Source organism: Ahaetulla prasina, chromosome 5 (assembly GCF_028640845.1).
Source record: "Ahaetulla prasina isolate Xishuangbanna chromosome 5, ASM2864084v1, whole genome shotgun sequence".
In the NCBI taxonomy this organism is placed as follows: domain Eukaryota; kingdom Metazoa; phylum Chordata; class Lepidosauria; order Squamata; family Colubridae; genus Ahaetulla; species Ahaetulla prasina.
The window spans coordinates 91,152,325-91,166,854 of record NC_080543.1 but is presented as its reverse complement, the minus strand read 5'-3'; positions in this window follow the sequence as shown (position 1 = coordinate 91,166,854).

Genomic DNA, 14,530 nt, shown 5'->3' with positions numbered 1-14,530 from the left:
GGTAAAGGTATTTTCTTTTCATTGCTTTAACATTTTTTTTCAATTTAAAATTCTTGTCTCTTTCCCACCATAAATTGCATAGAAGACATGGGGGGTGGGGAAACAATGCACCTGGATGAAACTGTCTATCTAGACCCGTTCCAGTCCGGTTTCCGGCCCGGCTACAGCACGGAGACGGCTTTGGTCGCGTTGGTGGATGATCTCTGGAGGGCCAGGGATAGGGGTTGTTCCTCTGTCCTGGTCCTATTAGACCTCTCAGCGGCTTTCGATACCATCGACCATGGTATCCTGCTGCGCCGGTTGGAGGGATTGGGAGTGGGAGGCACCGTTTATCGGTGGTTCTCCTCCTATCTCTCCGACCGGTCGCAGATGGTGTTGACAGGGGGGCAGAGGTCGGCCCGGGCGCCTCACTTGTGGGGTGCCGCGGGGTCGATTCTCGCCCCTCCTGTCCAACATCTATATGAAGCCGCTGGGTGAGATCATGTGTGAGGTACCAGCTGTACGCTGATGACACCCAGCTGTACTTTTCCACACCGGGCCACCCCAATGAAGCTATCGAAGTGCTGTCCCGGTGTTTGGAAGCCGTACGGGTCTGGATGGGGAGAAACAGGCTCAAGCTCAATCCTTCCAAGACAGAGTGGCTGTGGATGCCGGCATCCCGGTACAGTCAGCTGAGTCCTCGGCTGACTGTTGGGGGCGAGTCACTGGCCCCGATGGAGAGGGTGCGCAATCTGGGCGTTCTCCTGGATGAACGGCTGTCTTTTGAAGACCATTTGACGGCCGTCTCCAGGAGAGCTTTCCACCAGGTTCGCCTGGTGCGCCAGTTGCGCCCCTTTCTAGACCGGGATGCCTTATGCACGGTCACTCACGCCCTCGTGACATCTCGCCTGGATTACTGCAATGCTCTCTACATGGGGCTCCCCTTGAGGGGCATCCGGAGGCTTCAGTTAGTCCAGAATGCGGCTGCGCGGGTGATAGAGGGAGCCCCTCGTGGCTCCCGTGTGACACCTATCCTGCGCAGACTGCACTGGCTACCTGTGGCCTTCCGGGTGCGCTTCAAGGTGCTGGTGACAATCTTTAAAATCCCTCCATGGCATAGGGCCGGGCTATTTACGGGACCGCCTACTGCTACCAAATACCTCCCAACGACCCGTGCGCTCTCACAGAGAGGGACTCCTCAGGGTGCCGTCAGCTAGGCAGTGCCGTCTGGCAACACCCAGGGGAAGGGCCTTCTCTGTGGGGGCTCCCACCCTCTGGAACGAACTCCCTCCAGGACTTCGTCAACTTCCGGACCTCCGAACCTTTCGTCATGAGCTTAAAACATACTTATTCATCTGCGGGACTGGATTAGATTTTAAAGTTATGGGTTTTAAGGGTTTTATTATTTATACTATTTTAAATTTGGGCAATAGAATAAGTTTTTAATTGTTGTTTTTAATCTGTATTTATATGTATTTTAACTGCCTGTGAACCGCCTCTGAGTCCTTAGGGAGATAGGGCGGTATATAAATTTGAAAATAAAATAAAATAATATATATATATATATATATATATATATATATATATATATATATATATATATATATATATATATATATATATAAATATATATATATATATTGGTCTGCCCCAATGTGGGAGGGAGCATACTGCTTCCCTTTCGCCTTTCAGTTCCAATCCAGGAGCCCCCAAGCAGTTGCATTCACAACAAACCATTTTATACCAAATATATATTGCTGATAAAGAAATAAAGGGAGACTAGTATAGATCTATTTCAAGCTTTGTTAGCTTTCATCAGCTAGCCGTACCCTTACTCGGATTCCAAGTTTGAATCCGAGTAAGGGTATGGCTTTATACAACTTCCTTGCTTGTTTCTTTGTCATAAGTCTCCTAGAGGGGATCTGGACCTGATTATCGAGTTAAAGCTTCCCATGTTTCCCTGCAGATATGGGGTTCAATTGACTTAGCCAGGCCTTCATATTGCCGCAGCTTGGCTGTGACCTGCAGCTCAGTTGCACACAGCTTGGCTGCATTCCGCAACTCTACTGTTGCCCATGGCTTACCTGCCACCTGTCACTTACCTGCCACATCCTGCAGTTTACCTGCCACACTCCCGCAACTTACCTGCTTTCTTGCCTTTTGTTTTTGGACCACTGGGGGTCTGGGAGGATTCTGCTTCTGCTGGCAGAGTAAGGGCACCTCCTTGGACTGGGTTTTGGTCATCAGCTTCCCAGCTGGTTGCCCAGGAATGAACCTCTCTCACTTTTCTGTTCAATTTTCACACAGCTTCCCTTCTCCCTACAGAAGGTCATGAACTCTGGCCAAATCTGACCCCTACAGAAGGTCATGAACTCTGGCCAAATTTCCAGGCTCTGTTAGAACAGATCTTTCTGTGGCTACAAAAGGCACAGAGGAAGCAGGATCCAGCTGTGATTAGGAAAAGAGTACTTTCATTCACATAGACAGGCATACACACATTTATCTCGCTTTCCTCGGCTTTAAAGTTAAAATTTAGTGGTACTCACCTTCTTTCTAAGCAGCCGTAGAGCTCAAAATTTAAAACTCCCTTTACTACCTTGCTCCAAACAGTCTGTGTCTCACCCACAGACACAAGGGGTCTGCTGCTGGCAAGGTGGAGGCTTACCTGGGCCTGGTTGATAGGTCAGATTAGCTTGGAGTCCTATCTTGGGGGGCCAAATTGTTGGAAGAAATATCCATCTGGTTCAGTTCCAAGCTGGGAGGAAGGCACTGGAGATAAAATGGAGGCTTGGGGCTGATTGGAAAGAAAGGTTCTCTTTATTAATGAAGCAGAACAACCAACCACATGTAATTCTGGGATAGCTGACAAAATGGGGTTTAGAGTGGATATGTTTTAAACTTTCTGGATTCCCATGGGGTCATGGCTGTAGGCAGGGGTGAAATCTACTTACCTTCCTTACCGGTTTGGAAGTGCACGTGCCGTGCACACGAATGAAGTGAACACGCATGTGTTACATGTGCGCGTAGACCTTTGGCACATGCACAGAAGGTAAAGAACACATTACTTCCTGGTTAAAACCAGGAAATAACGACACCCGGGCGGGTGGGCAGAGCTTCACTCCAATCGCTACTGGATCACTGAACCACCGACCACGGGCGCTAACTGTAGTGTTCTGAGTTCTCCCCGGGGCTAGTTCCCCTAGTGGAGAATGAGAAAAGTGTTCCCTATTTTGATTGGCTAAGCCGTTTGACAGCGAGTATAAAAGAGCTGTCAAATGAGCGAGGCTTGAAGTTCGAAGTTATGACTGTTGTGGTAATTGAAATAGCTAATAAAGACCTGGTTACCTGTTAAGAAAGTCTTGTCTTGGTGTTGCCTGTCGACGAACCCAATACACATTACTGGTGACGAGGATGGGATTGCCGAGCTGACAGGGAAGAAAAAAATAAAAATAAAAATAAGACGAAGTGGAAAGAGCTGACTCTGAGGTGAGCGAAGAGAGACTGATTGGAGGGAAATGGCATCCTCACAGAATTTTGCTCCCTTTAACCTGGCAACCGACTCTTGGGAGGCATACATAGTGCGATTTGAGTGTTTCCTCATTGCAAATGACTATATAAATCTATCCAGTGAATGAAAACGAGCCTATTTTCTAAGTTTCTGTGGGCCAGAGATGTTTGAAACTGCCATGACGCTCATGGTCTCTCAGTCCATTCACGCAGGAACATGGGAAGACTTCATGAATGAATAAAAAAAAACATTATGCCCCAGCTCTGTCTAGAATTGCCCACCGTCAGCATTTCTATCACAGGGGCCAGGCTGAGGGTGAATCGATCAACCAATATGTGGCTGCCCTGAGGAAAGCAGCACAGCATTGTAAATTTGCGAACCTTGATGAGTATCTCTTTGACAGATTAATTAGCGGAGTATGGGATCTAGCTGATAGCCAAGCTGGAGCTAACTTTCCAGGAAGCTTTGGACGAGGCTTGTGCCATTGAATTAGTTGTTCTTTCTGTAGAAACTTTGCCCCCCGGCCGGAGTTCCGTTAAGCCTAAGGGGACACCATCCATTATAATGAATCTGCGGTTGTCGGTGAGGAGGACGATGATGAGGATTTGGGAAGTGAATCGGCTGAAGGAATCGATAAGGCCGAATCCTCATAATAATAAGCCTGCGCAGATCGAATGCAGAGGGTGTGGAGGAAATCACCTCAGAACCGCCTGCCAGTTCAAAGACTTTTGCCGCCATTGTGGCCGCAGGGGTCATATCGCCCGAGTCTGCTGGTCAGCACAACTGCAGAGAGAACCTCAGGATCCACCAAATATGGAGAGACGGAGGCAGGGAAAGAATTTGAATTACCAAATAACAGATGGAATAATTATGGAGGCCCCTCAGTAGTAAATATGGTGGGTCAGCAAACTGAACAGCCCACAAAGCAGAAAATTCGACTCACGGTCCATGTAGAGGGAAGGCCTTGTCTAATGGAGGTGGACACGGGCTCTGCCACCTCTATCATTTCATGGAGCACTTTATAACGTCTCGTGCCATGTATGTCAAAGAAACAATTGATTCCTTGTGGTCTAAATTTGAGGGACTATCAAGGGAAAACAATTCCTATTGTGGGCAGTGGGAAATTCAGGTACAATTTAAAAATTTCTCAGGCCGTTTGTCTTTGGTCAATGTAGATGGCCCCTTGCCTAGTTTATTAGGGTTAAATTGGTTTGACACTCTGGGGTTAACTATCCAGGGTGTAAATTCTGTAAGGTCTTCCACATTGGATATCTTGATAAATGAATTCCCTACTGTTTTGATGGGAGACTGGGTTGTTACAAGGGTACTCCAGTATCATTCAGTCTAGACCCGCAGTTTCTGCCTCGCAGATTGAAGCCTCGCTGGGTACTGTTTGCCCTAAAACCAAGAGTTGACACTGAACTGGACAAACTCATCTCCCAGGGCATTCTCGAACCAGCGGACCATGCCTGTTGGGATACACCAATCGTTACACCTATTAAACCTGATGGATCTATCTGCATCTGCGCAGATTACCGGGCCACACTGAACCGGGCATACAAACTCATGCCTACCCCATCCCTGTAGTGCAGCACTTGCTGCACTCTCTGGGTAAAGGATCAGTGTTTGCAAAACTCGATTTGGCTCAGGCATACCAGCAGCTGCCTATAGACGATAAAACTGTGGAGCCTCAAACAATTGTTACACACCGTGGGGTGTTTTGATGCTGCTGCCTCCAATTCGGTATCAGTGTGGCCCCGGGGCTTTTCCAAAGCCTAATGGAGTGGATGCTCCAGGGAATCCCCGGGTTGTTCCCTATTTCGACAACATGCTGGTCTCCGCTACCAGCATGTCAGAATTGATGGACAGGCTTTGACAAGTACTGAAATGTTGGCTTCTGGTGGCTCCGCTCTCTCCGAAGGACGCCCTAAGGGCGCCCGTGCTGGGATTCTGTAAAAGCCGGCGAAATCAACGGCTGAAAGTACCTTTCCCGGTAAGGGGAAGGGAAAGAGCAGAAAAAGGAAAGGTAGAGCTCTCTCTAGAGGCCCCGTTTGGGGAACTCGAAAGGGAAAGTTCCCTGGAATTCCTTTGGCAAAGCTCCAGCCCCAGCGTGTTTCTGCTTTAAGCAGACAGAGAAGAGAGCGACCACTTCTGCTTCAATTGATTGTTATGGATATTTATAAGCAGACGGAATAAAACACAGGAGATCAGTCATTTAAATTGCAAGTATTAAATCTGACTTCTATTTTTTCTTTTTTTAAAAAAAAATTTTTCTCTCATCTACAATCAACACAATGAAATAAAATGGTGTTTACTTGTTGAGAAAGTGAAACTGAATGGAGATTTTATCTTATTGTACTGGACTGTGGATTGTTGGATTATTTTAGTTTGTTTAAGTATTTTATAAGGGGATTTTCAGTAAGAACTTTGCCATGAAGGTTTTTTCAGAAGAATGGATTCGTGACTTTATACAGGATTATACAGAAAGAATGTATTTAATTACTCAACAATACGAATTGGAAAAAATGGCGTTTTGGATGAGAGTTTGGAGGAAATTAACCAAAGTAATCAGGACTTGGAATATGGAATGGATGTAAAGAAGCCTTTTTAAAAGTTTGGATGAAAAGCCTGAATTTGTGCTACAGGAGGCTGTCTCCAAATGGAAAAATTCACAGGGTTAATGCTTTCCAAGAGTTCTCTTTTCGGATTGAGGAATATCGGCAGTAACTCGTGGATTCTTGGACATAAGGAACTATTAGGAAATATTGTGACTGACTTTTCAAAAGGAGTAATGAAGGAAAGACAGAGACTAATGCATCAAAAATGGCAAGAGACAAAAGTATCATTTTGAAAGAATTTTTTGAAATATTAACAGAAAAGATTTTAGCGTTTCTGAAAGACAATACGTAAGGAAGATTTGGAAGAAATGGGTTGATTATATGTTTTATAACCATCATAAAAGACTAGATATTTGGATTTATACTGGATTTTGACGAGGAAGGACTAAAGTTGAATAGATATTGTAATTTCCTGTATTGAATTTTATAATCTGTTGTATTGAATTTTAAATAGAATATTCTCGAAAGATCTTATGTAAGAAAGACTTGGGGAAAATTATATGGTTATAGAAGCTATAAGGAGATATTCTCTGAATTGGATTGGATTTTTATGCTTTAGCTGGTTTTAAATATTTTAGGATTAATTTGTTCTACTGATCTATATATTTTATTACTGTTTATTGTTAATTTTTGAAGGATTTTGGTTATGTAAGGAGGAAGTCAGAGCTAGAGAGGAGAATTGGTATAATAGTTTTGGGAAAAAATTTTTTAGCATATGTTTGTTTTATTTTTAACTATACCTTGTGTTTGTTCCGGGAAGCCAGGGGGGGAGGGGGGAGGGGGTTTGTGAAGGGAGAGGGGTTGGGGGGAAAGGGGGAAAAAAAAATTTTCTAAAACTTTTTGAATAAAAAAAAAAAAAGTACTGAAATGTTTCCAAGGTGTGGGGCTAAAAGTCAAAAGAATGAAGTGCTACATCGCCGTGCCTCAAGGGGAGTTTTTAGGATTCCTGGTTGACGGATCAGGAATTCATCCAACAGCAGCGAAAACAAGAGCGATTCTAAATGCACCCCCTTCGTAATAAGGCAGAGTTCCAAGCTTTTTGGGGCCTTTTGAACTTCTATGCAGTGTTCCTGCCACACAAGGCATCAGTGGCTGAGCCGTTGCACTGATGGTGCAAACAGCATGCACAAGCCATTCCAATTGAACGACATAGTTTACGCCAGAAACTATGGGGGACAACCACTCTGGATACCTGGAAAAATAGACATAACAGGACCCTGTTCATATAGGGCAGAGATAGGTCAGGGTCGGGTGTGGAGGTGCCATGGGGATCAACTGAGGAGGAGGTGGCTTGTCGCAACACAACAACCAGGGTAAACAACGAGTGGGATGGGGCATTAACAGAACCGAACATTGAGGCCGCGAGCCCACCAGACCCAGAGGAAGGCCAAGAGACAGAGATGCCAGAAACCAAGCACTTACCTGTTGCTGGAGAAGAGCGTCCTGAAATTCCTGACAGTCCAGTAGACGAGAGGCCCAGTGATAATCCATAAACACCATGGAAAGAGTTGTTGCAGGCTCCAGGACCCAGGCGTTCTGGGCGAATCCGGCGTCGACCAGCATACCTTTAAGACTACTCAAGCGCGAGCGTGGTGGGAAGGGGTGTAGTGTTCTGAGTTCTCCCCAGGGCTAGTTCCCCTAGTGAAGAATGAGAAAAGTGTTCCCTGTTTTGATTGGCTAAACCGTTTGACAGCGAGTATAAAAGAGCTGTCAAACGAGCGAGGCTTGAAGTTTGAAGTTGTAACTGTTGTGGTAATTGAACTAGCTAATAAAGACCTGGTTACCTGTTAAGAGAGTCTCGCCTCAGTGTTCCTGTTGGACAAACCCAATACACATTACTAATGGATCACTAGATCCAGTCAGAACCAGATCCAGTCATTTCACCCCTGGCTATAGGCAAAAGGAGAAATGCAAATCCTAGGTGTTTGTCTGAGCTAATTTTGTCAATCTTTGGCTTAATTATATTGCTTATTGTGTTGCTTATCTGAAGTTTCTGCCTGACCCAGTCTTTCTGAATGGATTACCAAATCTGCATTTCTAAAAGCTGGCCTCCTCAGTTTTTGCTTGGGGCAGGAAGACTGAGGCTGATTTTTGGGTCCCTTAAGAGCATGTTTCTCCATTTTCCCCTTTGGGGAAATACAATATTCTGCTTCTTTTTAATATTCTCCCAAATATTTCATTCTTCTGGGGGGTGCTTTCCACAATTCCATCTTTTCTGCCATAATAAGTATGGGTGCCACACCCACTTTTACTGGCAAAAGATTAAGGATTGATCAAACTGTTAATACAAAAAGGAAGATGTTGAACCAGGCAGCAGAAAAGGATTCCCATAATAATTATAGCTGTGGCCCCCAAAAGGAGAGCTTTCAACCCATGAAGGTCTAGCAGCCAGGGCAAAAGTTTTGTTAGGTAGAGAAGAAATTTGCAGTTTCTAATTTTCTATGCCAATTTTTTGATGTTTGATGTCACTTTCTGTGACCTTCCAGTCATATTTGAAGCAAGCACATGGCCCAAAATTCTTCACAGCCATCATTTTGCTTTAGTAAATAACTATTGGCTGCCCATTTCCAAGGGTTCGTTCTTGAATCTGCCTTAGTTCTTAGTTCCAAATTGAGGTTAGTCAGTGTGCAATCCAGGCTATTAATATTTTTGAAATTATTATATTATATTGACTCTTACTAATGATCACCAGTGCAGCATATTCTGTCTTACTGGGCAGTTGGGCAACATGATTTGTGAATCACAGTCAGGGCTTAGAGTTTGGAAATATTTTTTCCTCCTACCTCTTTAGTGGAGCATGTTAACTGCCTGAAGGGTACGCATCCTCCCATGGAATTGGCAGGGAGGTATGACTGCATGGGCCTTAGTGCCACAGAGCAAGAACTAGCCTAGAGGAAGCTTTATGTGTAGGTGGATGAAGAGGATAGCTTCAGTGTGAATCTGATTGGGGTGTGTGTATGTTTGTGTGGGCAGCTACCCATGAATCTGGGTAACAGTAAAAAAAAAAAGTTAAAGCAATGAAAAGAAAATACCTTTACCCTACTTATCTGGCTAGCAAAACAGGGTGAATAGAACTGTGTCCACATTTTCCCCGTCCCTATCTGTACCTTAAAGAACAGCCCAAGATTATGAGGCAATGTTTTAAGTTCATTCTAAAATGGACAGCTAACATCAAAAACATCATCAAAAAAGGACAACAAAAAATGTTCTTTCTGCGCCAACTCAGAAAGCTCAAACTGCCCAAGGAGCTGATGATCCAGTTCTACAGAGGAATTATTGAGTCTGTCATTTGCACCTCTATAACTCTCTGGTTTGGTTCTGCAACCCAACAAGAAAGACACAGACTTCAGAGGATAATTAGAACTGCAGAAAAAATAATTGCTACCTGTTATGTATTCATGTTTGTACCTTTAAATATTTGAGCGGGAAATCAGCACGTTGCTGATTGGACGAAGCCTCCAGCAGAACTGTATAAAAGGAGAGGTTTTTCCCCCAGCCTGTTGCTGGGTTCACCATATATTAAAGAGCTGTTGTCACTACCCTGGTCTCCAGCCTCGTTACTTCCAGAACTTAACATTGGCGACGAAGGTGGGATTTCGAGGCTAAGGAGAACCAGAACCGAGCTGAAGCACGCACGATAGAACCGAACCCAGCAAATCAGGGCAGAAACCGCGGAGATGGCCAGTTACACTCCGCCCGCACCGTTTGACCCAGCCAGAGAGAAATGGGGAACGTATATGACCTGTTTCGAAAGCTTTCTAGAAGCCAACGAACTGCAGGAGTTCAGATAACCGCAAAAGGGCTTATTTCTTAAGCCACTGTGGTCGGAGGTCATCGATATTGCGGAAGCCCTGGCAGAGCCAACGCCGATACAATCGGTATCGTGGCCAACTCTGCAAACCCTACTAAAAACCACTGCACCAACACCGTCCAAATACGCGGCGGCGGTTTGAATTCGGAGGCGAAGACAGATGGAGGCGAATCCATCGGTGACTACATGGCCGCCCTAAGGAAAGTGTCCAAGGACTGCGGGTACCGAGACCTAGACGAGGTGCTGCTCGAGCAACTCATCCGAGGGGTCAAAGACATCCGTTTGCGTCGCCGGCTGCTAGCAAAGAGCTACCTAACGCTGGCCAACGCCTGGACGAAGCCAGAGAACATGAAATGTCCACCCAAGCGGCGGAGACACTGCAAAAGCCCCTCCCACCAAAGGCGAGCACAAAGTCGGCACCAGTGCACCAGGAGGAGATTCAGACCGAATCCGACGGTGACGGTGAGGATGAGGAAGGGGTCTGCCGAACCGAGAAACGCGACAAAGAGGACCGAGACGAATGCGGAAGCTGCGGAGGTCAACACCAGCGCCAACGCTGCAAGTTTAAGGACGCAACATGTCGGCGGTGTGGAAGAAGGGCACCTAGCTCAAGTTTGTCGAGCGCCCAACCTTCCCGCCGAAAATTCAAATCGCCAATCAGAGCGCGGGATCGGAAAGGCGACCCGCGATTGGCTCAAACAAAAAGGCGCGGATTCAAACCAAACGACTGTGGTCATAGGCGCGCCTCAACCCGAGTGGAGAAGAAGATCTTCACCAAACCAAAATAGAGGAGTAAGGTGCCGACTCGAAGTGGACACGGGTCAGCCATCACCATCATGTCCTGGGACACTTTGGTGAAGTCACTGCCATCAGTCGCAAGCGCCACCTGCAATCCCAACGGCACGGTCCACGATTACCAGGGAAATCGAATCCCTGTTCGAGGACCACCTCCGTCCGTCGAGTACGGACCTCACAAGAAGACCCTGCCCATCACAATCGCCGAGGGACTCTGCCCAGTTTGTTGGGACTAGACTGGTTTCGCGCACTGGGCATGGGAGTGACTGGCATCTACAGAAGTGACTGTAACCTGAAAGACATTCTCTTTAACGAGTTCAAGATGTCTTCAAGGACTGCCTGGGCAAGTACAAGGGGACCCCTATTTCCTTCAACTTAGACCCCAGGTAGCCCCATTAGGCTTAAGGCGAGGAGAGTCCTTTGCCCTAAAACCAAAATTGACAAGGAGCTAGATAAGCTCATAAATCAGGGAATTTTGGTACCAGTCGATCACGCAAAGTGGGAGACGCCAATCGTCACCCCAATAAAACCAGATGGGTCAATTAGAATTTGCGCTGACTACAAGGCGACGCTAACAAAGCCTTACAGAAAAGCGCTTACCCGGTTCCGTGGTGCAACACTTACTGCACTCTTGGGGCAAGGGCAAGTCTTTGCAAAGTTAGACTTGGCCCAAGCCTACCAACAACTGCCCGTGAGACGCCAACACAGCCAAGCCCAAACGATTGTAACTCACAGGGGGCATTCAAGTGCACCCGACTACAATTTGGGGTGAGTGTGGCACCAGGGCTGTTCCAAAACTTAATGGAACGACTTCTGCAAGGGCTCCCAGGGTAGTTCCCTACTCGATGATGTCTTGATATCAGGGAAAACATGAGGAATTGGGGAGCGTTAAGAAAGGTTCTGAGCATTTTCCGGCAGCCGGACTAAAGTCAAGCAAACAAATGCCAGATAGGGGTCGAATCCACGAATTCTTGGGCTACCGAATAGACAAGAAAGGAATTCACCCCACTGAGAGCAAGGTCAAGGCAATCAGAAAGGCTCCAGCGCCCAAAAACAAAGCAGAGCTGCAGGCATTCCTGGGGCTAGTGAATTTTACGCGGTCTTTTAAAAACAAAGCGACGTTGCTGAACCGCTGCATAGCTTCTAGGAAAAATACTGTTTGGTCTTGGGGAAAGTCGGAAAGTAGGGCTTTGAAGCAGTAAAAACCTGCTTTCAAGTGATAGCCTGCTCATCCAATATCATAACTCATTGCCCCTAGTGCTGGTTTGATGCCTCCCTTACGGGGTGGGGCTGTACTCAGCCATAGACTTCAAACGGCACAGAAGCCCCTATAGCTTCTACTCTAGAACGATGTCCTCCCAGAGAGGAACTATAGCCAGTTAGATAAAGAAGCGCTAGCAATTGTGTCAGGGGTGAAAAATTCCACGAATATGTATTTGGGCGGAATTTTGAAATCGTGACTGACCACAGACCGCTGTTAGGAATACTGGCAGGAGATCGCCAACGCCTGTGGCACTTTCGCCACGATTGACTCGATGGACTATTTTCTTAGCCGCTTATTCGCATACAAGCTGCAGCATCGGCCAGGAAAAGAAGTGGGCATGCAGACGCTAAGCAGATGCCCACTACCAGGGCGATCGAAGACCCCACCGGGACGCCCATCCTGCTGATTGACTCTTTGGACTCTGGCCCAGTCACATCTAAGGAAGTGGCTCGGCATCATACCGACATTGTGTTAAGGACTGTACTCGGTTGGGTACAAGAGGGTGGCCGCTGCGCCGGGCGAAAGGTTTAAGGAATTTGTAAAAACGTGATGAGCTCTCGGCTCAAGGGGGTGCCTGTTATGGGGTGATCGGTGGTAATCCCGGATAAATTAAGGGAAAGGTATTGGACCTCCACGAGGGTCACCCAGGGATCGTAAGGATGAAGGGGCTAGCAAGAAGCTATGTGTGGTGGCCACTCATGGATTCAGAGATTGCTGAGAGGGTAGGGAAATGCCAGGCTTGCCAAGAGTCCAGACCTCTACCCCCAACGGCCCCAGTCAGGGAATGGGAAAAACCCCAGGGGCCCTGGTCAAGAATCCACATTGATTTTGCTGGCCCTTTCCACGGCCAAACCTTCCTAGTGGTTGTCGACGCATTCTCTAAATGGTTGGAGATCATACTTATGAAATCCACTACGGCCGAGGCAGTAATCGCAGCCCTGCGCCACCTATTCGCAACCCACGGGTTGCCTGACACTCTGGTGTCCGACAACGGCCCGCAATTCACGGCAGCCCAGTTTGAGGAATACTTGGCAGAGGAGGGCATCCGACATGCCCTCTCCGCACCTTTCCACCCTCGCCGAATGGCCTTGCAGAGCGTTCCGTCCGGAGCGCTAAGGAGGCATTGTCCAGACTCAAGCCAGGGGACTGGCAAGCAAAAGTAGATTTCTTTCTGGCCATTCCGCACAGAACCCCAAGCACTGCTACAGGCAGAAGCCCAGCCGCACTATTGATGGGACGCAAGCTCCGGTGCCCACTTGACCGTTTGAATCCCATTACACACCAGAGGGTTACCAGGGGGAAATAGAAAAAACGAGAGGAATGGGTATAGGCGACAGAGTGTGGGCCCGCAACTATGGGGACGGCCCAAGCTGGCTCGCAGGGCAAATCATAAAAGCGACCGGTCCAAAGTCATACTTGGTCGAATTACAAGACAACCCAGTATGGGCGCCACATAGATCAGATAAGGAAGCGAATAACAGAACAACCCAACCAAACGAGACAGATAGTGACCAATCCTTATTTGAACCCACAGCTGACCATAACCCGAGGCGCAAGACTTAGCTGAGGTCCCGGAGGTCCAGCGACGCCATCAGGTTCGAGGAATCGGCAGGAAAATTACAAAGTAATCCAAGGCCGGATGGCCAAGAAAAGAGTCTGCAGATAATCCAGGGCCCGTTGGCCTAGAGAAAGAGCTGGGAGGAGAAAACAGCCCCTCCGACCAGCTCAAAACACCACCCAGAACTGAACCGCGCAGGTCTGAAAGAACTAGGAGACGCCCAGGTTATTTGCGTGACTACGTCGAATAATAACATGTAAATAAAATGTAAATAGAGGCAAAGTGTTTTCTGGGAGGGGAGGAGTGTTATGTATTCATGTTTGTACCTTTAAATATTTGAGCGGGAAATCAGCACGTTGCTGATTGGACGAAGCCTCCAGCAGAACTGTATAAAAGGAGAGGTTTTTCCCCCAGCCTGTTGCTGGGTTCACCATATATTAAAGAGCTGTTGTCACTACCCTGGTCTCCAGCCTCGTTACTTCCAGAACTTAACACTACCAACCTGCCTTTCATTGAGGACCTGTATTTTTTATTTTATTTTTTATTTACATTTATATCCCGCCCTTCTCCGAAGACTCAGGGCGGCTTACAGTGTGTAAGGCAATAGTCTCATTCTATTTGTATATTTACAAAGTCAACTTATTGCCCCCCCAACAATCTGGGTCCTCATTTTACCTACCTTATAAAGGATGGAAGGCTGAGTCAACCTTGGGCCTGGTGGGATTCGAGCCTGCAGTAATTGCAGGCTGCTGTGTTTTAATAACAGGCTATCTTACAGCCTGAGCCACCACGGCCCTGCAGTGTATACTGCACGAATACCCTGCAGTGTATACTGGACAAATCAAAAAGAGGGCTGTGAAAATATTTACAGACTCCTCACATCCAGGACATAAACTGTTTCAACTCCTACCCTCAAAACGATGCTATAGAGCACTGCACACCAGAACAACTAGACACAAGAACAGTTTTTCCCCGAAGGCCATCATTCTGCTAAACA